Raw genomic sequence first — 20,587 nt, 5'->3', positions numbered from 1 at the left:
CTGTTTAATTAAACATGGCTGCTCATAGCATCCTATTTTCTTTAGCAGATTCCAATCACAGCAGTTTTTGTCAGACTTGACAGACTGGCAGCTGGAGATATGAACCAGGCATAGCAGGGAAAAATTTAGGTGTTCAAGGACTTCTAGATCTCTCTTGTCTTTTCGGTTGCTTTTCTTTTTTCCCCCTGTTTTTCTAAACTGATTTTTGTCCTGTTATTCTTCTAGAGTAGAATTGTGGGATTTAAATTTTCCCTTCTCTCCTGTGTGTGAGAAGTGAGTTACGATATGCAAGGTGATTTGGAACAGAAAATAATAAGGGATTGCAATGGAGGCAAACATTCCCTAGAAATAGCATTTTTCAGTCTACTTTCTGGGTTTATTATTAGATTTGTGTGTTGGAGTGTAGAACTGGACATTGTACAAAGCTCCAACAAAAAGCCAGGATGTTCTTCTGAAGCACATAGGTGTTATTTAATAATGCTTTTCTGGAAAAAGTCTGTATATTGTGCCCACAACAAGCAAGACAAGGAATTCAACCTCTGGTTAAAGGCCCCAAAAAAGTTCTTGTGGGAATTGAGCTGAGTTATATGTGCAGATGTAGCTGCTATATGTATCAGAATGTCTTGTGCAAACTGAAGCTAAAAGTTAGTGGTTGTTGTATTTGAGCAAATTAAGAGTCTGAAATGCTTATGTATCTGGATCATACAATTTTGTGTCTGCTAAGAGGTAGCAGGCCTGTGTTACATTACAAAACTGTCAGAGGATGCAATATCCCACAAGGCTGTAGGAAATGTACCTGAGTTACTGAGAACCAGAAACAATACCTGCGGCTTTCTAGTGATGAGATTGTTTCCTAAAGCTGATAGGATGTTTTGCTAAAAAGGATGGATAGATTATGTTGAACTTAGTTTGAAATTTGCCTCCTTTAAACATAATGTTATGTCATGTTTGTTTGCTGTAAGACAGTAATCACATACTTCTCTGCATGTTCTCCTGCAAATAGGTCTGCATCATGAATTTCCTGTGCACCATCACATTTATTGTTTGCTGCTTCTAGGACTTTAGAAATGCTTTCCAGTTACAGACCTGATTCTACAGCTCACCAATGTAACTTGCCATCCTCACAAAGGCTGCAAATCTGATCTTATGACTATTTTCTTCCACACGAGAAGTGTCTTTGAAACAACCTAAAACAATTGCTTTACTGTGTGTGGCAGTTATGAGAAACACTTGGGTTGTGGTGCTCAAATAGCAGGGTCTGCCACTCATGTGAGGATATGGAAAATTGTGGATTCTCAGCCTCTGAAAACAGATATATCATTCTTTTCTAACTTAGTAAAAGCTTGAAGACTTGGCAAAAATAACTGGGTATTAGTTTGCTGAAAACAAATTTGGCAGGGATGACAGGAGAAGCTAGGAAAATCACCAGCAAATGTGTTAAACTTTGATTCTAAGCAACCAAAGAATAGCTCTCCTCGTTACTTGTGTTAAGTCTTTGTCATCACTTGGAGAAGAACAATGTGACAAATAACAATCCAAATGGATTGGTTATATCATCAGTATTATCAGTCATATAATCTTTCTTGGTTTCACTCCTTGATTGGATAGCTATTAAGTATTAAAGGTTTGTATACGTTTGTAATTTCTGTTTCATTTAATTCAGAAAGTGCAATAGAGAATCTCTGCTTTTCAGAAAGATTTAATAACAACATACAGGAAAAGGATACACAGATTATCTGACTAACTTATGTATAGTAATGCTAGTTTTGTTTTTGAGGCCTGTTCCTATGTGCATGTGCTTTAAAGATGGGACCATCTTACGGCGTTTTTGTGTGCTCTGCCAATTATTTATTTTATCCAATAAGTCTTTGAAGGTAGGATTGCAGATAACTTTTCTGTTCTGAAATTCCCAGATGCCTAAAGGCTGTAGAATATTGTAAGCCAAAGCATGGAATCCTATACAAAAAAAGGACTTCAGTCATAATGTATCTTTTGCTGCTTAGCATCAATGAATTGTTATCCCACAGAAAGTCAATAGGAAATGACTTTGTCTACTTGAGAAAGTTCAGGAGCAGCTCATTAGCATCACATAAGTAAAAGCAGAATCAGGTTTGTATATCAAGGAAGTTCATTTGTAGAAGACAATTGAAATAACAGGAGTGGTGGTTTTTTTGTTTCACCTTATGGAGAGAGATTAAAAAGATATTCTTTTGTCCTTACAGTGAGTTCACTGAAGGCCACTAATTTAAATTCAAAAATGCCAAACTTTTTTGGGATGAATCAGAAACTTTGCCTAGAGCATGTTAATAGCTCTCCAATGAACGATCTTCCCTTCTTTATGGGGTAGTTCACCTTATTCAGTTTGCTTTTTTGTTTTAACCATTATTTTGAAGACATATGGCCAAAATATCATCTGCTGCGTATTTTTCATACCTTTCTGTTCTTAACAGAAAGTTGGGGTCCTCAGTCTTTCTTATATTGATTTGATGTTGTTTTTCTAGGTGGAACAAACTTCCTTAATAAGTAAAGTAGAAAAATGGATGGAAACTGCTTTCTAAGACTATTTCCAGAGATAGTGGCAAGCACTCATTGGAGGCTTTTGGTAATTTAAATTGTTGAGTTGGAAGTCTTGGCCACTCTCTTCCCCACTAGGATGGGGAATACAAGCTTTTCCATTCCCGCTATCACCACACATTGTGTCACTGATGAATGAATGGGCAAGATGCAAGGATAAAGGAAGTAGCTGAATTACTATGCTCATTTAGTCTTCTTTTAACTCTTGAGTTTTCAGGTGTAGTTCCAATTAGAAAAATTGCAACTGCAGTCTTGCCATTCATATGAATTTAGTGTCACAAGTGAATCAAATTCTGTATTATGACTTTCCTGCAAGGATTCTAATTCTGCTGGTTTGACTTGGGCAGAAGCTGATGTTGAGAACACCCCGTAAGACCTCTAGGATCAACATTTAGTATTTGCCTCAGTTCCGTAATTGTTTTCTTTTATGCGACTTTTTAGAGTGCTCTGACAAGGAAGGAATGAGCAGCTTGTTTTATCAAGATTTATAGTCAATAGCTTCTGTAGTCTTGTGAGGAAGACATGTGCTGTGCAAATAGCAAGGTTAAAGTGATTGCACATGAAGTAAATACAAACTTCAGCTAGTATTTCATCCTGAAAACCAGTCTGAACAATACTTAGATAACTTCATGTAATGAAAGCCCTTTCATAATCTTGACCCATATACAACTTTGTCAAATCCAAGGTCAGATAGAATTTAAAAAATAAGCTTTATTTGAACTTCTGTAACCATGATTTCACAATTGTAAGCATGCTCCTTAATAATAAAAAAAACACTAGTACTGTGTGGTGGGTTTAAAAAGAAATCTTATATAAGTCTCAGAGTTTGATCAGTTGTAATAGAAAAGAAAGTATTATCTATTTGTTTAGGGAATATCTTCTAAACCATTGCAGCAGCAGACAAAAGGAGTTCATTTCAAATTGATTAATGTGCTATAAGTACCTGGAATTGCGTGGTCTAGTCACTTTGTTGCTTTCCCATCTCTCTGAAAAATCAAATGAAGCATCTGAAGATACCTGATTGATGCAGTCAGCTTTGTACTGATATTACAGTGCATTTCAGGAAATGTTCAAAGTGGGGCAATAATTTTCAATCTATTTTCAAGCACGCCACAGTAAAGTTCTTCTATCAGATTATACAAAGTCCATTTCCCAAAGAACTGTGGGTTTTTGTGTTGTGCATTTGTGGGCAGGTAACTTTTATGTGTGGAGCTTTATAAATATGTATGAGGAAACGATGTGTCGGTGATATTGCCTACTGTTATGGTATGCTATGGTGCATTTTTTTTCTGCATAACCCATACTGCCTCTTTTTCTTGTATACAAGCTTTAATTATTTTTTTTTTTCCTCAGAAGCCATGTGTAACTTGGTTTTATTTTGTAGGTATGTACAAATTTTCCAAATTGCTGCAGAATGTTTCAGGACCAAATCCGGTAATTCATTGGTAAGAATGTTAAAGTACAGGAAACTGTAACAAAGAAGATTGTTTTTCTCCTAAACAGACAATTTAGACAAGATAGTATTACTATTCCTATATTTGTTTTTCTCAGCTTGCAAGGAAAGCATGAATTACCTTAAATTATCAATTCCACATAGTCATAGGTGCGGATGTGATGGGGCCAAAAGAAGTTCATGCACCTAAGCTACCTTATGCTGTATAAAAATCTTACTGTTGATTTGGTTTCTTTATAAAAGTGTTCAGTGAAAGAACAGCATAGCCTTTAGAATCCGTAAGCTGTACATGCAAACTCTGCAGGAGATCTTGAGCTGCAAGACAGGTGGAAATACAGAGAAACTGTAACATTCTCTCAGGAACCCCCTCCCATTCATAGCAGAATGACTGGCTGCTTGCCATGCTGTGATGGGCTGCTGGCCAGCACCAGTACTCTGTGACCCCTTCTGACACAGCTCACAGGGGCTGGAGGATGAGATAATGCTGCTTCTAGCACCATTAATGAATCAAATTTTAAATGTGGATTCTCATCCACAGTGATGTGAGAAAGTCCATTGCTCTGAGAAGAAACCAGGAAAGAGAAATGTTTTCTTAAATTTAGATTTTGTGTAGCTCAATAAAAGGTGTTTTTTTTCTTCTGCTCACCCCTGTAAACAACATTGTTGGTGTCTTACAACAGCATGAGAAAAGAAATAACTGATTTTATTAGCATATGGCCATGATTTGTATAGCATATCTTCTATGTGTACTCTGAAAGCTACCTGATATACAGTTTTCAGTGTTCAATGGAATATTCACTGGTTCAGGATGAAAAATAGCAGAACACATTTAAGCCTGTACTTAACTCCCATTGACTGTGATGAGGTTAAAAAAAGACTTGTAAATTCCAGTATGTGTAGGTATTGTCCTGTAGAAATACTTAGGAAAGATGATTTCAAGATATTCTCAAAAATTGAATGACACTCTTAAAAATTTATTGAATACATTTTGTAAAAAGTATTCTACTGCCTTTTGAGAGCAAAGCGATTCTGTCTTGAAAATCTGAGAGTGGAGCACAAACACGATGAAATCAGTCTCAAGATCGTTTTGATACAGACCTTAAATAGGGTCCCCTAATGATAATAATTTACCAAAATTATTTTTTTTAAGTAGCTGAAGCAGTAACATGAGTGAATATTCTTTTGCAGTATAATTTGTGTTCAATTCAGTCTCTATTTGCTTGCTTATTGCTGCAGTGAAGGAGGCAAAACAGTTGCATAATCAAGTCTTTATTGTATTGGTGTAATTTGCATGTTTTCTTTATTGTGTCAGAGCCATCACAAATTATTATTAAACACTTATTTTCGTGCTGGATGGATGATTGCAACTGCTGAGTGAATTTTTCTGTAATTTGGGGGTTGTGTGATAAGGAAATATCCAAAGACACTAGTTTGTCTGTTACACAGCAAAGTATGTTTTGCTCTTTTTTTGACCTTTAGCATATACAGCCTGATTCTTTTTTTCTGAGGTGATTTTGTGCCACAGAGTTTATCAATACTGCTGTATCCTGAACACCTTCCTTCCTATGACATACTTGTACAAAACTGTGCTTGTATGAACAGGGCCATTGTTTTCAACTTGACTAAATTACAGGGATATGCTCTCTGTAAATCTGGCCTAGTGAGACCAACTGCAATGTAAATGGAAAATTCTTTTCTTGAATTCACTGCAAGTCTGAACTGGGCTTACAGTGGTACTAGTTAGGTTCCCGCATGCTGTTTGAAAATGTACTCTTCAAAAAGAAAGGCATAATCAATAAAAAGGTGGAGTTTTTTGTTTAGTTGGTTTTGGTGGGGGTTTTTTTGGTTTGTTTGGGTTTGGTTTTGTTTGGGTTTTTTTTTCTGTTTAGATGTGGGGAATGTCAGCGGTTTGCTTAATAAAGTTGTTACTGCCAAGAGCAGCTCTGGTCTTAGTCTGATCCTACTCTGAGGCTTAATTATCAAAGGCTGTTCACTGCCCTGTGCTAATCACAGATCAGTTTGTGGCCCTGTGTGTTTTGTAGTCCAGTGCCCCATAACTCCAAGTACATCACTCCTGTTCTCTGTGTGCAGCTAAATATTGTAAGCAAAGTTCCAAAATTGTTCCAAAATATCATAGTTTCAATAAAATTCTACCTCCAGTTTTAGGTTATTTTCTTATGGACTGTAACAAAAGACAGTAATTTTCAGTGTTCAGGTGTTTGCAGTTCTTAGATCAATCTAAATTCAATCATTTACAGAATGCTGCAGTTTAGCTAAGACATTTTTTTGATATAATAGTGTATGGCACTGTTTTTCTTCCAGTTCTCTGAATATGTTTCTTTTTCTAGGTTAAGGACAATTAATTCCATCTAAAATTGTCTTCTTTCTTCTTTTTTAATTAGGCCTGGAGATGTTTTGCATGACATTGTAACACTTCTTTTCCGTTCTATTTTTGTTTTGCGAAGTGACATGCTGGGTCTGTGCTTGTATTTTGTAGTGTTTGCCTTTGGTCGGCACTGTGTCAACGCAAAGCTTTAAAAACAATAAAATACTGGCTTTGGGGGAACAGAAAGGCTGAAGGATTGCCTGTATATCTCTTTAGTTTTAAAATTATAACAGTAGTCTCATATACAGTTTATATTAGCACCTCTATCAGCACTGAGCCACCTTCTCCCAGAAAGTACATCTTGCAGACCTCCTGAGTACATGAAACAGTTCCCTTAAGAAAGCAATTTCCCTGCAGAACCAGTGAGCTTTGCCACCTCCTTGTCCTTCTTGAAATGTCCTGTACTTCTGGCCCTTTAATTTAATGTGAGGTATTCCTTCACTCTGGCAGCAGAGAGACAGATTATGGCAAAGGCAAATCAGTATTATGAGAAACATGTAATGAGCCATACAGCCTGCAGAATTCTGGACAGCATAAAGGGGAGACACTTAAAGACAGCTTTCTCAAAGTCATCTCATTAACCTGGGCACCAGGGCTAAGAGATAGGAGAATTCTTAATCAGAAACTGGAATTTGCTTCTTGTGTTTATTGGAAGCCTGTTTTTCTGAAGGTTGTACAGTGTATTTTCAAGGGGTCTGATAACTAACCTGTAGTAACCTGATCTGTTTTGAGTTTCTATCGTTTCTGCTTGCAGACTGTGAACTAAATCCCAAATGGTAGTTCCATAAAACACTAACTAGGGACATCTGAAGGTAACTAGAATTTATAGTAAGTTTGGATTCTAGAATCCTTGCATTAGTAATCCTCTGAAATCAAATTGTTTTCACACAGGTAGTGCAACCAGAACTGGATAGAGAATTCGGTTTTCCCCAAAAGCTTTTCTTCTATGACTTAATTTTAACATTAAATACAAAGTTGATAGAGGCTTGAGCCTCAGCTCCTGAGTAACAGTTATACTTTCCCCTTCAAAAGTATGTTTTGGAACTAGTAATTGAGATCACTATGTAAGGATTTGAAGTATATAAGGATAGGAAATATAATTTGGTGAGATTCCTTAAATAACTGGAAAAAGCTTTTGTTCTGGAAAGAGGAAGTGTGTAGGTATGCAGGGGTGGGAGGGAGAGGGAAGGGTGCATAATAGTTCCCACTGTAGCACAAGCTATGCAGGAACAGAGCTATCAGCAAAGTGGAAAATAGGAATCAGCTTTGCTTCTAAGGAAAAACAACTCCCAAGAGGAAGCAAAAGTCCATATGTAATACCATAACTGCTGATGTGCTGTTACTTCCCACAGCACAATGAAAGTTCAGCTCATTTTGTTTCTTAAAGCGGTACCTATGAAATTATGGAAATTCTCAAGTACAGCGTTTAGCACAGGGCATCTGCTGATACAGTGAATCACCTGCTGCAATGTGTATTTTCCTCTGTTATTCATCTGCAGAGGGGGAGATAACAGCAAAAGAAATCTCATGCAATATGGCCTGAAGGGGTATTATAGCATTTTCTTAACCAGACCTCCTGCCTCAATACAGTCAGTTAAGCCTATGACATGCCAGAGAATCATCAGTGTAGGAGAGGTGACAGTTTCTGAAGGAAAATTTTAGCCTTACTTCAGTGTCTAGCTGCTCTTACTGAACCCATGCTTTTAGATCTGTATTTATCTTATTTGTTGGTTCAAAACTTTGTAATCCAGTAGAAAGGTGCTGTTGCTCATGTCTTGCCATTGAAGAGGCAGGAATAAATGTTCTCTTGTAGACCTTGGTGGGTGGACATGTGATGAAACTTCTCTGACTTCCATCCACCAAGGAAACTTATGCAGCAAAGTGGAGGTGCTGGTGTCCTGGAGCCACATGTGACATGTGGCCAGGGAAGCTAAGCTTCAGTTGATAGGAAGCCTTTGCCCCCATAAATACCCCAAATGTATTGTTTCAAAATTGTTGCATTGGTAAGTATCTAAGGTTGTAGTTATGCTGCTGCTGTCACTTGTGGGAAGTAGGAAAGCTGGGGTGACATGAGGTATGATCTCTGCTTTATGCCAGTAGGAGTTTTGTGTACATGAATTTACACTGGCAAAATTGTTGCTGCTGTAATCTGTTCTGTGCATTATGGCTTAACTGCATTGGTATAATGCACATCCCTGTTACATTCACAGTAGGAGAGCTTGGGTATCCCTGCATTAGAGTGCCTATAGTAGAGCTATAGAACAAGCAAATGGCAGGCACGTTTCTGTATGAGACGCTAATTCTTGTTTACTCGTGTTGCTATAGCTTCACAGTGGAGTCTGAGGCCCTTGCATACAGAGTAAGGGAGAAATTTAAAATCCTGGAATATCAGGGTTTAGCACTTACAGCTCTCACCAGGAGGCTGCTGTCACGGCTGCTGGGAACAGATTGATGCCTGAAGTGCAGCCACGGAAAATATGTTAGTTGAACGCCCCCTAGCTGAAATAATTTTCGGAACACGGCTAAGAAAAAGGTTTCCTGGGGATTTCAAAATACAGCTGGGGGGAATTCCACGTTCAGGCTTCCTTGTTTGTTGGTTTCAGCTCAGTCAAGCAGTTACTCGGAGGATGGATACATTTCAGTTCATATACTGATCATTTTTGAAAAGTATCTTGAATGAAAAAAGCAACCTTAATTTTTTGTTAATTAAGTTGGTACAAATTTGGACATAAGAGGCTGTCCTTGCAAAACTCACCTGAAAGCTAGATTGGCATACATGTGCTTCTAGTTTAGAGCCAAATTAAGCAATCCTACAAATACAAGTGTCATAGAGCTCTGTGCTTTCTCTGTTGTCATGGATTGTACAGATACTTCTCAAAGCAAGAGAACTCTGCCTTTCCTATTACTAAATAGACTGAACTTCTAACAAGCCAATAGCTTTGGCTTTATCTTCATTGAAGTGGGCATTTTGATATAGGGAAAGAAAAGAAGGAATACTCCTTTCTGTGTAGTTAAGAATTTGACTTTATTCTTTTCTATATACATGGCATTGATTCTACTTCTTCCTTGATCAGATTGCTCAGTGTAGACCCATCCACAGGAATTCCTCAGAGTCTGCCAGCACTGTACACATTCAGAAGTTTTGATGCATCCAGTTAATGAATGATTTTTGTTGCTCATATTCTCTCTTTCTCTCCCTCTCTCTGCCTCTCTCTCTCCGTAAGTCTCATTTTTGATGTCAAGTTAGAGGGAAATGCATGGCCAGTTAAAAAACCCCAAAGCTACACAGAGTTAAATATCTCAGGTGATATGTTTAACTACTACTTGATTTTGGACAGGCTCTACTGTGAGAGTTTCTTTAACCATTAAAAAAGTGTCACTTAGCTAGGAAGTGGGTGTTAGGCTTGTTAAAATGGTCATACAGCCCTTCCTTTGCAATGCTGACATCACTGCTTACACACACAATAGAGTTTTTGAGAATGAAGCAGTATAATAACAGTAGATTAGCCTGGCAGTTGCAAAAATCAAGCTATTGTAGATTAGAGACTCTCTTTCCTGACATTATCAAATGAAGTTTTGTTGTCTTATGGTTTTCTGTGCATGTAAGAGTGCATGAAAAGTTGGACTGTCACCACAAGCTGTCTGTATTTTATTTATTTATACTCAAGTGAAGTATACAGCTCTGAGCAGGAGTAATTGATAATACACTACAGCAAATGCTGTCTTCAGGTTTACAACAAGCATAACAAAAGTATTTTCAGCATGTCTCAACTGCTAAGCAACAGCAGTTGAGAGAAAGAAAACTGACAAAGGTTCAGTGCTTCCATCCCCTCCAATTAGTGCTGAGTAAAATCTGGCCTCACTTCTATTTCAAAAAGCAAAAAGTAAGCTTTTAAGCAACTTGTAAAACAACTTCATCCTGGCATTCTGCAGAATGTATAAAAGCAGCAAAAAGACACAACCTCTGTGTTTGCTTTGTGGATCCCTGTTGTGTTCAGAGATCCCTTTTCTCATGGCTGCAACTGCAGAAGGCAAGTCCAAAAGTTGATGTTCTGTCTTTTAAGGCCCTGGTCTTTTTTTGCATTTTTGGGAAAGCCAAGACTGGGAGATACACGATAGACTACCTGAAAGCATAAAATGGTAGATGATTTCCAGCTGCAGCTACCTAACATTTGAATGGCTACAGGTGTATTTCCAACAAGTACAGTTGTTTGTTGTTATTTTTTTTTTTAATGAAAATCAATGAGATCAAAAAGTGAAATTTGTAACTTAGTTTTGCACAGTTCTTTATGAAGTGTGATCAGAATATGGTTTATTGGTAAGACTACAATAACAAGGCATGGCAATTATCTGAAAAAATCCCTTTACATTCTCACAGGGTTTTTTTCTGTATTAATTATTCTTTATTATAATTTGAAAAAGGACAAAATTACATTTCCTTTCTTCCTTCCTGCCTGCCTGCCGCTCTTTGGGAATCACACTGATAACAGGCTGCTAAGTAGTAAGGAATTAGTACATTTATCAGGTCATCCATTTTAAAGCAGTTATCTAAAGCATTCTGCATATGAAAATCCTCCAACAACTACACTGGTATTTGTAGTTTTTGCATAAATAAAGAACTGATGGGTGCATCTTATATATTTTATGTATACTACTTTCAGTTAAGAAATGAATTTGCTGATAAAACACTTGAGAAGATGCTTAGACTTGAAAAATCAAGAAAAATATGTTAGACAATACCTTACATGTATTAGTCTTACAAGTGTTGAATATGCCAAAATGCAATGATTATTGTCAAATATTACTGAACTATCTACCTCCACTAAAATTTAACAAAGATGACACAAACTATGAATTGCTATATTAACATTTCTGAACTGTTATTAACAAATTCCACTGCCACCTATTAATTAGTTACTGAGACCTGAATCTAATACAATTGCTGGTTTGTATCAAAGTAGCACACCATTATAAAGGAACAGAGGAAATTAAAGTTTAAGCTGTATTAGTTTAGCATGTGTTTAAATCATGCTGCCAAATTATTTCTGCATTTAGCTAAATAGGTAACTGTAGTCATGAAAGCTCAGCAAAAGAAATTTACTCAATACTTAAATACTTAGAGTCATACAAGTTTGAGTGCATAACACTGAGGCAGGATATTGGCTTATCCCTGCAATGACATCCTTACTACAAAGATCTTTGGCTCCCAATTCTTAAAAAAATCTAGTTCTAAACCCTTCTGTAAAAAATACCAATATGATGTCCTTCTGTAACAGGCACTACAGCATGCTCCTATTACAAACAGATGGGTTATCTAATACTCATTAGTGTCTCAACCATGAGGTTTTGTTGCCTTTAGAGTGTAATCAATCAGGAGGGAGAACTATTTGGTGCTTTTTTAGTGCTTTAGTAATTCATTTGCTGTAGATCCTCATTAGAACGGAAAATTACAGCTGTAGAAATGTCTTTGTTTCAAGAAACAGAAGCACTTTTTTCTTTCCCCTCTTTTCAAAATATTCCATGATTGTAGGTGAAGGACATGGGCATTGGAAGAAAAGCATCAAATGGCTTCTGGTAATTTAGTCATTGCATTTTTGGCTATGAGGGAAGTTCACTGTTCTATACAGCTGTTCTGGTTGCTGCTTTAAAACTAAGTTCTCTAAGTTCTACACTGATAGAGGAGGAAGAACCAAGGCTGAGAATCAGTTACTTTTGGAAGTAATGACATGTGATTTTATGAAGGGTCACAGGAATTGCAGCATTTATTTCCTTTGCAGACTGTTCTATAAAAAGGAAAGAAAAATAAAAAAAATCAGGAAATCAAAAGTCTGAGCTCATGGTGTTTCACATTATTTTCCTGCAGAGAGCAAGAAAATTGGCCAGGATTTTTTACCACTGCTATGGTATAGTATGAATCCACAACTATTAAAGTTTAGTGCAAATCTAACTCAGCTCTGCAAGTGTGAGCAGTGTTTGCATGGTGGAAGAAATGTTAACAGCAGGCCTCTGTGCTAGAGGATGTGTGTCCTCTTATGGCACCACTTGCTTAGTCTCAAGTGTGGGCTGAAGAAAAAAGAACGTGCAGGCAGAATAGGTGTCAGAAGACAGGATTAAATGAGAAGTTTATGTCCCTGAGGTGGCTGCTCTTTGGCTATTTTCCTGTAATCACACTTTAACATAGAGATAACCACAGAACTGCATTTCCATAATGCATGTCTTGGCTCTCCCTCTTGCTGTAGTCTATATTTCTAGTGGGAAATACTAGATCAGGCAAATAGGCTTCCATGGATTTGAAGAAAGTTCCCTTGCTTGACCAAGGAGTGTGATGGCTGATATAACATGCCAGTGTTAGGCCAGACCTATGCAGGCCAAATTCAATCTGTAATGTAACATGACTAAAGCTGATAGACATGGTCCCATTTGCATAACACATGCAGAAGTTTGAGACTTCACTGCTCCTGGCTGTCAGTCTGCTCCTTGCACTGATGTTACCACCCCTGAGGTAAAGCTAGCACAACAAGATAGGTGAGTTTGCTCTCTGCTTATATACTTTTCAGCCTGATGGATTAATGCAAATTCAGTGTCATTGTTCATGTAAATTAAGATCTCAGGTTTGGAGTGACTAGAGAAAGGTGTGGACTTTCACCTTTCTGCTGTCCTTGCTTAAGGGAACAGCCTGTCACAGAGATAGGTAACTTTTACGGGCAGCAACACTGATTTGCACTAATAAACTTGTGGAGCCTTCTCTATGCAAGCTGTGTATTTGAATTATTTTCTTCAACTATTTATGGATCTTCAACACATCTCAAAATTAACAAGAGCAAATAATACTTTTGCAATTTTCTTAAGGAACTGTTTCTTAGGAAACTCCTGGCTTTTAATGATTACTGGGATAGCTGACCTTGGATTTATATCTAAAGCCATTAGAGATTTGACTGTCTCCAATTGCCACTTCAAGTGATAGTCAGATCAACATGCCTTGTATATTTAGCAAGTCTAGGTTTTTGGAAGCTGCTTGAGATTTGACCTTGCTTTTTAAATTACTCAGAATCATTTCACATATCTAATTAGTATGTGAGAAAATCACTTCAACTCACCTCATTTGACATTAGTCCATTAAAGTAACTCATGAAGTTTTGCCTATTGTTATATATTACTGTCAGTTCTACGTGAATAAAAATTCAAAAAAAGAATTGCCCTAAACAGAAACTATAAACCAGTGAATCATGTGGTCTTTATAGCAATTTTACTTCAGCCAGCAAATTGTCATGTGTCAATTCTAAGCAAAAGAAACCCAGAAGGGAGAAGGGTCTGGAGACAGAAAGAGAAAAAAAAAAGCTGTGCTATGCTTGTAGGAGATACCATTTAATCAGCTAGACCAGTTAATAACTCTCAATGCCTTTTTTATTTGTCAAGGGCTCAATATTTTTTCAATATGAGGTCTGCTTCAGTGTGCTTTAAATGGCAGTTTATAATTAATGGTACTTGAGTGTGTCTCTTACTTCAAAAATTCATACAATATTCTTGGTTACAATTTATACATGATTTTAAAGTATAATTAATGTTCAGCTTTACAAGATATATGCAAACAGATATGCAAATTTGGAAATAAATATGCAAACATATAAAATGTTGTTGAATTAAGTAGTCCTTAACATTTTTAATGAAATCAATATTTTATTCATATTTTGCACACAATTTTGAGTACTTAGTGACTTGGTAGTTCTCAGACTTTTGTGGACCATGGCTGCAGCTTGATTCTCTTGTAGCTTATCTTGTCTTCCACTCTCCTGAACCTCATACTTTCTTTATGGAAAGCAGGAGCTAATCCAAACCACTCTAAATTATTTGGATTCTTGTTAATTATGCTTTGTGGATATTTGGGATAGTACATTTAACATATTACTCAAACAATTGAAAATAATCTTTATAAAAACCTCCATATTGAATCACATTAAAACTTTGTCTAACTCAACATCGTATTTCTAAAAATAGCTAAATTAAAAGGGAAAATATACATCAAATATATCACCTAGATGTTTTTCTAGCACACAGCCAACTATGAGTCAAGAAATGCTTGTGTTTATATATATATATGTGTGTGTTCTACTTGTCTATTTTTGTATATATGTATATAAAAATGAGGAAAAATACACACCAGTTTGCCGTATTCTTTGGGTGGTATACATCCCAACCCCAATTACACTGTTACAGATGTGGCCTAAGAAGTGATGAGTTTCTCCTCCCTCAATCTACTGATTATGCTGTTAGTCCAGGATGATGAGTGCTGTCTTCACCAGATGTAATGTGAGCTCATTGCTGCAAGCAAGGACATTGCCTCACCTGCCCCAGCCCCAAGAAATGGATCCTGGCAATCCCTGCAGCCCCAGACCTGAAGATTGGCATCCTCTGCTCGGGAGCTCATACAACCCAAGTGTTACCTCTGAAGGACATGTAGTTAAGATACCCAGATAGTCAAGGTAGAAAGATGTGCAGAATTTTGTACTTAACTGATAAGACAGGAAAATCCTCAGGAGTCCTGAGAGAAAATCAGGGTTCTGGATGTAGTTGCTAGTAAATAACTAGCTATTAGTACTGGGAGACTGATGGGCGTTGGACAATTGTTGCAGACTGAACTAGGAAGTCATAAAATATTAGTACTTCAAGCCACATCCTTTATAATGCAATAAGATAATGCATGCCAAAGAGAGGCACCAGGAGCAGTTGAAGGTTTTGTTTCAGCTAAAGGCTGAAGTAGCAGGCATGGTGTGAAGGCAGGTTTCCATTCTGCCTTCATTTCCATCCAAAGCATGCTTTACAGTTGCGCATTGTTTAACTACTGAAAGAATTTGTGCAACTGGAGAAAATGGCTGAAATTGGCTGTTTCTTCAGACACCTAAAGTCTGTTTCTTCAGACACCTAAAGTCCTCCATCTGGAATTCTTCTGTTAATGGCATTCAAGTCACAATGCACCGTAGAATGCAGGAGGTGTACCCTGTTCAAATTTCAGTCTCAGAACCTGAGTAAATGTTGCATTTTAAACTTCATATGCTACAGATTCCACAAGATAACTATCAGTTGAAGACTAAATATGGTTCCCTATTCTTGGTTTGCAGGATTACTAATCAAGATCGCATTCCTGGGCTTTAATTCATTTAGGGTTACTACACAAACTTTTTACATGTGAAAAGAATCATGCTGAAATTTATGATGTTGATCATTTAAAACTTGTGCATTTTAATAAAGTTTGTAGATTTGGTCGCTTACATTTTTTTCAATACAACCCAGAGTATGTTTCATTTAGTTTACATTGATACATAAGTAATCAAAATCATAGTTATATTGCTAAAGAAACATCACTTAAAAATAGGCATATAAATGCTGTTTTGATCATTGCAAACTGCTATTTGTGGTGCAGTGTTTTAGTTATGAGATGCAGAAAAATTTATCTGCCTTTGCAGGTGTGTACTCACAATGTTGTTTCAGGGCAAGTAGTGTTATAGTATTTTTCTGAGAGATATTGATTGATTTATTACTACAGGTATAGTGAGTGAAAATCAATACAGCTGCTTCCCTGTACATCTGTGGTAGTTTTCAAATTTTTCAGAACATAATTGAAAAAACTAAGAGCCTGATATACTTAACAAACTTGTGTTCAGAGCTGTGCAACACCCTCTGCCTTCATACCAAATAACATTGGTCTTTAAAAGACTATATCTGTCCACTTGCTTGTATATTTTTTATTCTCACAGCATACTTCAGTGCTGGGTTCTTGCAGGATTTTGTTTCTGTGAGTTGGATTTCCTCTCAGCAGATTGCCCAATCCCTTCTTCCTTCTATTGTACCTGGTTTTTGAACTGTCTCAAATTCACCAGTGGCTTGACGACAATCTGACAATTAACAATGGCCTCGTACTTGCACAGGGCTATGTGATTCACAAATTCCTTTCTTAACTGATAACTCTTTCCCCCTTACTTCCAGCCAGGTAATCTTGTGTGCTTTTTGAACCAGTATAGAGGTGGTAAAATGTGTATGTATTGAAACTTTTTCTTCCTGGCACTCACTTGGAAAGCAGTCTGAGGCTTTTCCATAGGCTGATGTATTGGCAGTACTTTAAAGAAAACCCCAAAAATATAGAAACATGATTTTTGATTATGCTATAAATTGGGATTATTTCCTTCAGGCAGGTGGAAGGACATGCCAGCTGGACTTTACATGTTGGCTGTTAAAAAGCTTTAGGAGCCAAAATTATAATTAGCTCACTCATATTAAAATATGTTCTCCCTAGCTGTTTTATTTTTTTGCCAGAGCCTGATGCAATTCCTGAAAGATGCAATTTCCCTCAGCACAGGAAATACTCATCACACTGTTGGCATTAAGCAACCACGCGTGCAGTGGCTGTTGCAGTGCTTGCAGGGGGAGCCGATGCATCTGCTCCCTGGCGCATTTCGGGGCGTCTGGCTGCAGGGCCTGGTGCACAGGACTCAAACTGCCTGGGACTGCTCAGTGCACAAACTGCAGGGATCTACACTCCAGGCACAGGGGGCGTGAATCCCCCAGACTTGCAGGAAATGCTTTTAGAAGCACATTGGGTGAAAAGCAAGGCTAGTCCAGTAACAAATCATCAGTGCAAGAAAGTTGCTTGTATTTCAGCAGCACCCAGTTTTATGTATTATAAAGTAGTGCTTAAGAGAGCTCATTGAGATCCAGCTGTCACCTATTCAAAGTTACTATTGCACACTGTACTTAAGTGGTGGGGGTGAAGGAGGTAGGCATGGCTGGAAGAAACTTTATCAAGGAACTTGGACAGGAAACGTGGACTACAACACAGGAAGCAAATCTGACAGACATCATGGATACTTACTCAGACAACTAAAGTGTTGAGCAGACCAGTGAGAGTAAAACTGGTCTGGGAATGTTGTCATTCATCCTCCTCTGTCACTCTTGATTTTAGCAGAGATGTGTCCGCTTGAGAACTAGTCCATAACTTCTGTAGCTCACCAGAGTTGAGAAAGAGAATGGAAGATTCTGAGGCAGACAGGATAGCAAATGAGATTTCATAATGAGTCAGACACAGCTCTGCAAGAAGAATCCAAAATCTCTTGTTTCACAGTTCAGTGCCATCCAGTGATTCATTTTAATTTGATCTGAAATTGTTGCTAATTTCTTTCCCCACTATTTGGACTTTATTTGCAAGATGGATATTCAATCATATTAGGGGTGGTAAAATGCTTTTCCCTGAAAGTTCTGTCAGATTCTGTGTTAGGTTAGTTTCTTTTACTTGCTTTTGTTCTTTCTCTCTGCTTTCCCGTGAATGGGGAAGTTTCCCAAAATGAACCCATTTTAAATTCCATGTTGGATATCTATGATGATTAGATAGTTGCATATTTTGAATATTTTGTTTTGTTTTGTATGAAACACTCTTATCCAACTCTCCATTTTACAACTTTCTTCCCAAAAGAATACAAAACTTTCTTTAGGAACATCATTTAGTTTGGATAAAAGACTCAACTTCTAGCATTGAGGAAAGATGAAGGGGGAGTTTTTCTAGTAGAAGATATTATGTCTGTGCGAGAGCCACACACTGGTGGCAGCTGTGGTCTCTTCCCCAGCTGTGGCTTAACCAGCTGTTCCCCTGCTCTGGTTTAGCCAGCTGTTCCCCAGCTGTGTTTAGCTGGCTCTTCCCCAGCTGTGGCTGAGCCGGTTCTTCCCCAGCTGTGGTTGAGCCAGCTGTTCCCCAGCTGTGGTTTAACCATGTCTTCCCCAGCTGTGGCTGAGTCGGCTGTTCCCCAGCTGTGGGTTAGCCGGCTGTTCCCCAGCTGTGGCTGAGCCAGCTGTTCCCCAGCTGTGTTTAGCCGGCTGCTCCCCAGCTGTGTTTAGTCAGCTGTTCCCCAGCTGTGTTTAGCAGGCTGTTGCCCAGCTGTGCTTTAGCCTGCTGTTCCCCAGCTGTGGGTTAGCTGGCTGTTCCCCAGCTGTGGCTTAACCAGCTGTTCCCCAGCTGTGTTTAGCAGGCTGTTGCCCAGCTGTGCTTTAGCCTGCTGTTCCCCAGCTGTGGGTTAGCTGGCTGTTCCCCAGCTGTGGCTTAACCAGCTGTTCCCCAGCTGTGCTTTAGCCGGCTGTTCCCCAGCTGTGGCTCAGCCGGCTGTTCCCCAGCTGTGCTTTAGCCGGCTGTTCCCCAGCTGTGGCTGAGCCAGCTGTTCCCCAGCTGTGTTTAGCGGGCTGTTCCCCAGCTGTGTTTAGCCGGCTGTTCCCCAGCTGTGCTTTAGCCGGCTGTTCCCCAGTTGTGGCTCAGCCGGCTGTTCCCGAGCTGTGGGTTAGCCGGCTGTTCCCCAGCTGTGTTTAGCGGGCTGTTCCCCAGCTGTGTTTAGCGGGCTGTTCCCCAGCTGCGGCTCAGCCGGCTCTTCTGCTGGCGGGGCCAGGCAGAGGCAGCTGCCCTGTAGTTTCGTAGGATGTGCACGCACAGCCTGGCGGGGGCTCCCGGGTACAGAGAGCCCTCCCAGAGTAGCAGCTAGGTACCCACAGGACTCAAGAGCATTCTAAAGAGTACTAAATAAGTTTATTGTATTTATTATTTCAGCATAAAACCTGATAGTATGTTCATGAATTGATTAACTGATTTTATGGACAGCCTCCCTTCAGTTTAATTCTCTAACTAGTTTTGAGACTAATTCTTTGCAGACACAAGAAACACATGGAGAATCATGTTCTTGCAACCACAGATCAATTCAGGTATTTTGGCAGACAATAAGAAAAAATTCAAAGCTGGAGTAGAAGAAAGAGCTAAAAATTAATGGACCATTTACTTTGAAGTTTGAAGGCCAGCCATTAACGTTACTCTGTGAGGCTGACAGTAATCCAGCAAGTTTTTTCCCAGATGCTGGATTTGATGCTTCTCTTCTTAAAATGCTCTTTTTATTTCTTCTGTTGAAAGATTACAGAGAGAAATCATGCTTATAATGTTTGAGTTGAAAACTTTCTTACTAATATTAGTAATATTCAAAGGGGCAGTTGAATGCCAATTTGACATCTTAATGAACAGACATCCAGTATCTTAGTTTAGCTTAGATTCCTGAATTCATGAAATATCTGTTACCATCTCTAACTCTGATTTTTTCACAAAGGAGAATGAATGCTTTTGAGTTTGGTTCTACCTGATAATACTGAGCCACTTAACAGAATGAAATGTTTAGAATTAGAACTCCAGAAAGTAAGCATGAAGTTTTATTACTTGATAATTACTGTAGTTTCCAGTATTTTTTTAGTGAAAAATGTAGAAGGATTGTAATACAGTTTGTAATATCCATGAAATGCATTATTTTGATGGATCATTTTGTATGTTTTGAAATCAATGAAATACAAATGATTGGAACCTAATAACAAATATGAATGGGGTAACGACTTGAGACCTTTACTGCTTGAAAAAGGAGAGTACTCAGACTTTCATGATTTATGTTCTGGAAACTATTAGTAGCTGAATGAAAAACCTTAATTTTCCTATAAATTATACAGTGACATACTTGCAAAAGTAGTATCTTTTCTTTCTCTTTAAAGCTGGATGTGTATTATAAAATTAGTTGCTTTCCACATTTCTTATTGACTTCTTATTTTCACACCTTTTTTTTTTTGGAACTAGTTGTGTATTAAAATACATAATGCCACAGTAATTCTCTCTGTTGTACATATTTTCACAGGACTGCATGTTGCCAGTTAATTTTGATTATACTTTCAAAAGTCTCTAGTGAGCAAAATGCAGTTCTAACAAATACCTGTTTTGTGCTTTTGGAGGAAATACATATATTTGAGGAAAGGAAGAGAAGTTCTCACGTGGTTAGACCTGATTCAAGCACTTTTGTTTAGTATAATAGTACTGTTTTGCTATGTCCCAATTGATTTGCTACAGAACAGGAAATGTGAACAAAGATCAGTAATCCCCCCAATGCAAGTTCAGTGCTAGGCCTTGCTAGATTCCTACCTATTGTTTTTATGTAGGTATGACAACATATACAGAGGAAATACATGTTTCACTAAGGCTGTTTGGTCTGAATTGGGTTTACTTTGAAAAGATTTTTGCTTTTTGGAGTTTGTCTGCTTTGCTGTCTTTGCCTATAGTGCCAAGGCTACTCCACCAGCAGAGGATATCTCCATTGCAGCAGTTAATGTTTAATGCATGGACT

General features: G+C 38.1%; 1 long non-coding RNA gene across 1 annotated transcript in view; it reads left to right on the top strand.

The window, feature by feature from the left end:
- The window catches only part of LOC117000418, a 69,864-nt gene that overhangs the window by 11,895 nt on the left and 37,382 nt on the right, over positions 1-20,587 (top strand). The gene's annotated exons all lie outside the window — the stretch shown is intronic.

The sequence above is a fragment of the Catharus ustulatus genome, chromosome 9, assembly GCF_009819885.2.
Source record: "Catharus ustulatus isolate bCatUst1 chromosome 9, bCatUst1.pri.v2, whole genome shotgun sequence".
Taxonomy (NCBI): Eukaryota; Metazoa; Chordata; class Aves; order Passeriformes; family Turdidae; genus Catharus; species Catharus ustulatus.
Note: the sequence above shows the minus strand (reverse complement) of the source record. Positions and strands in the feature narration are given on the sequence as shown.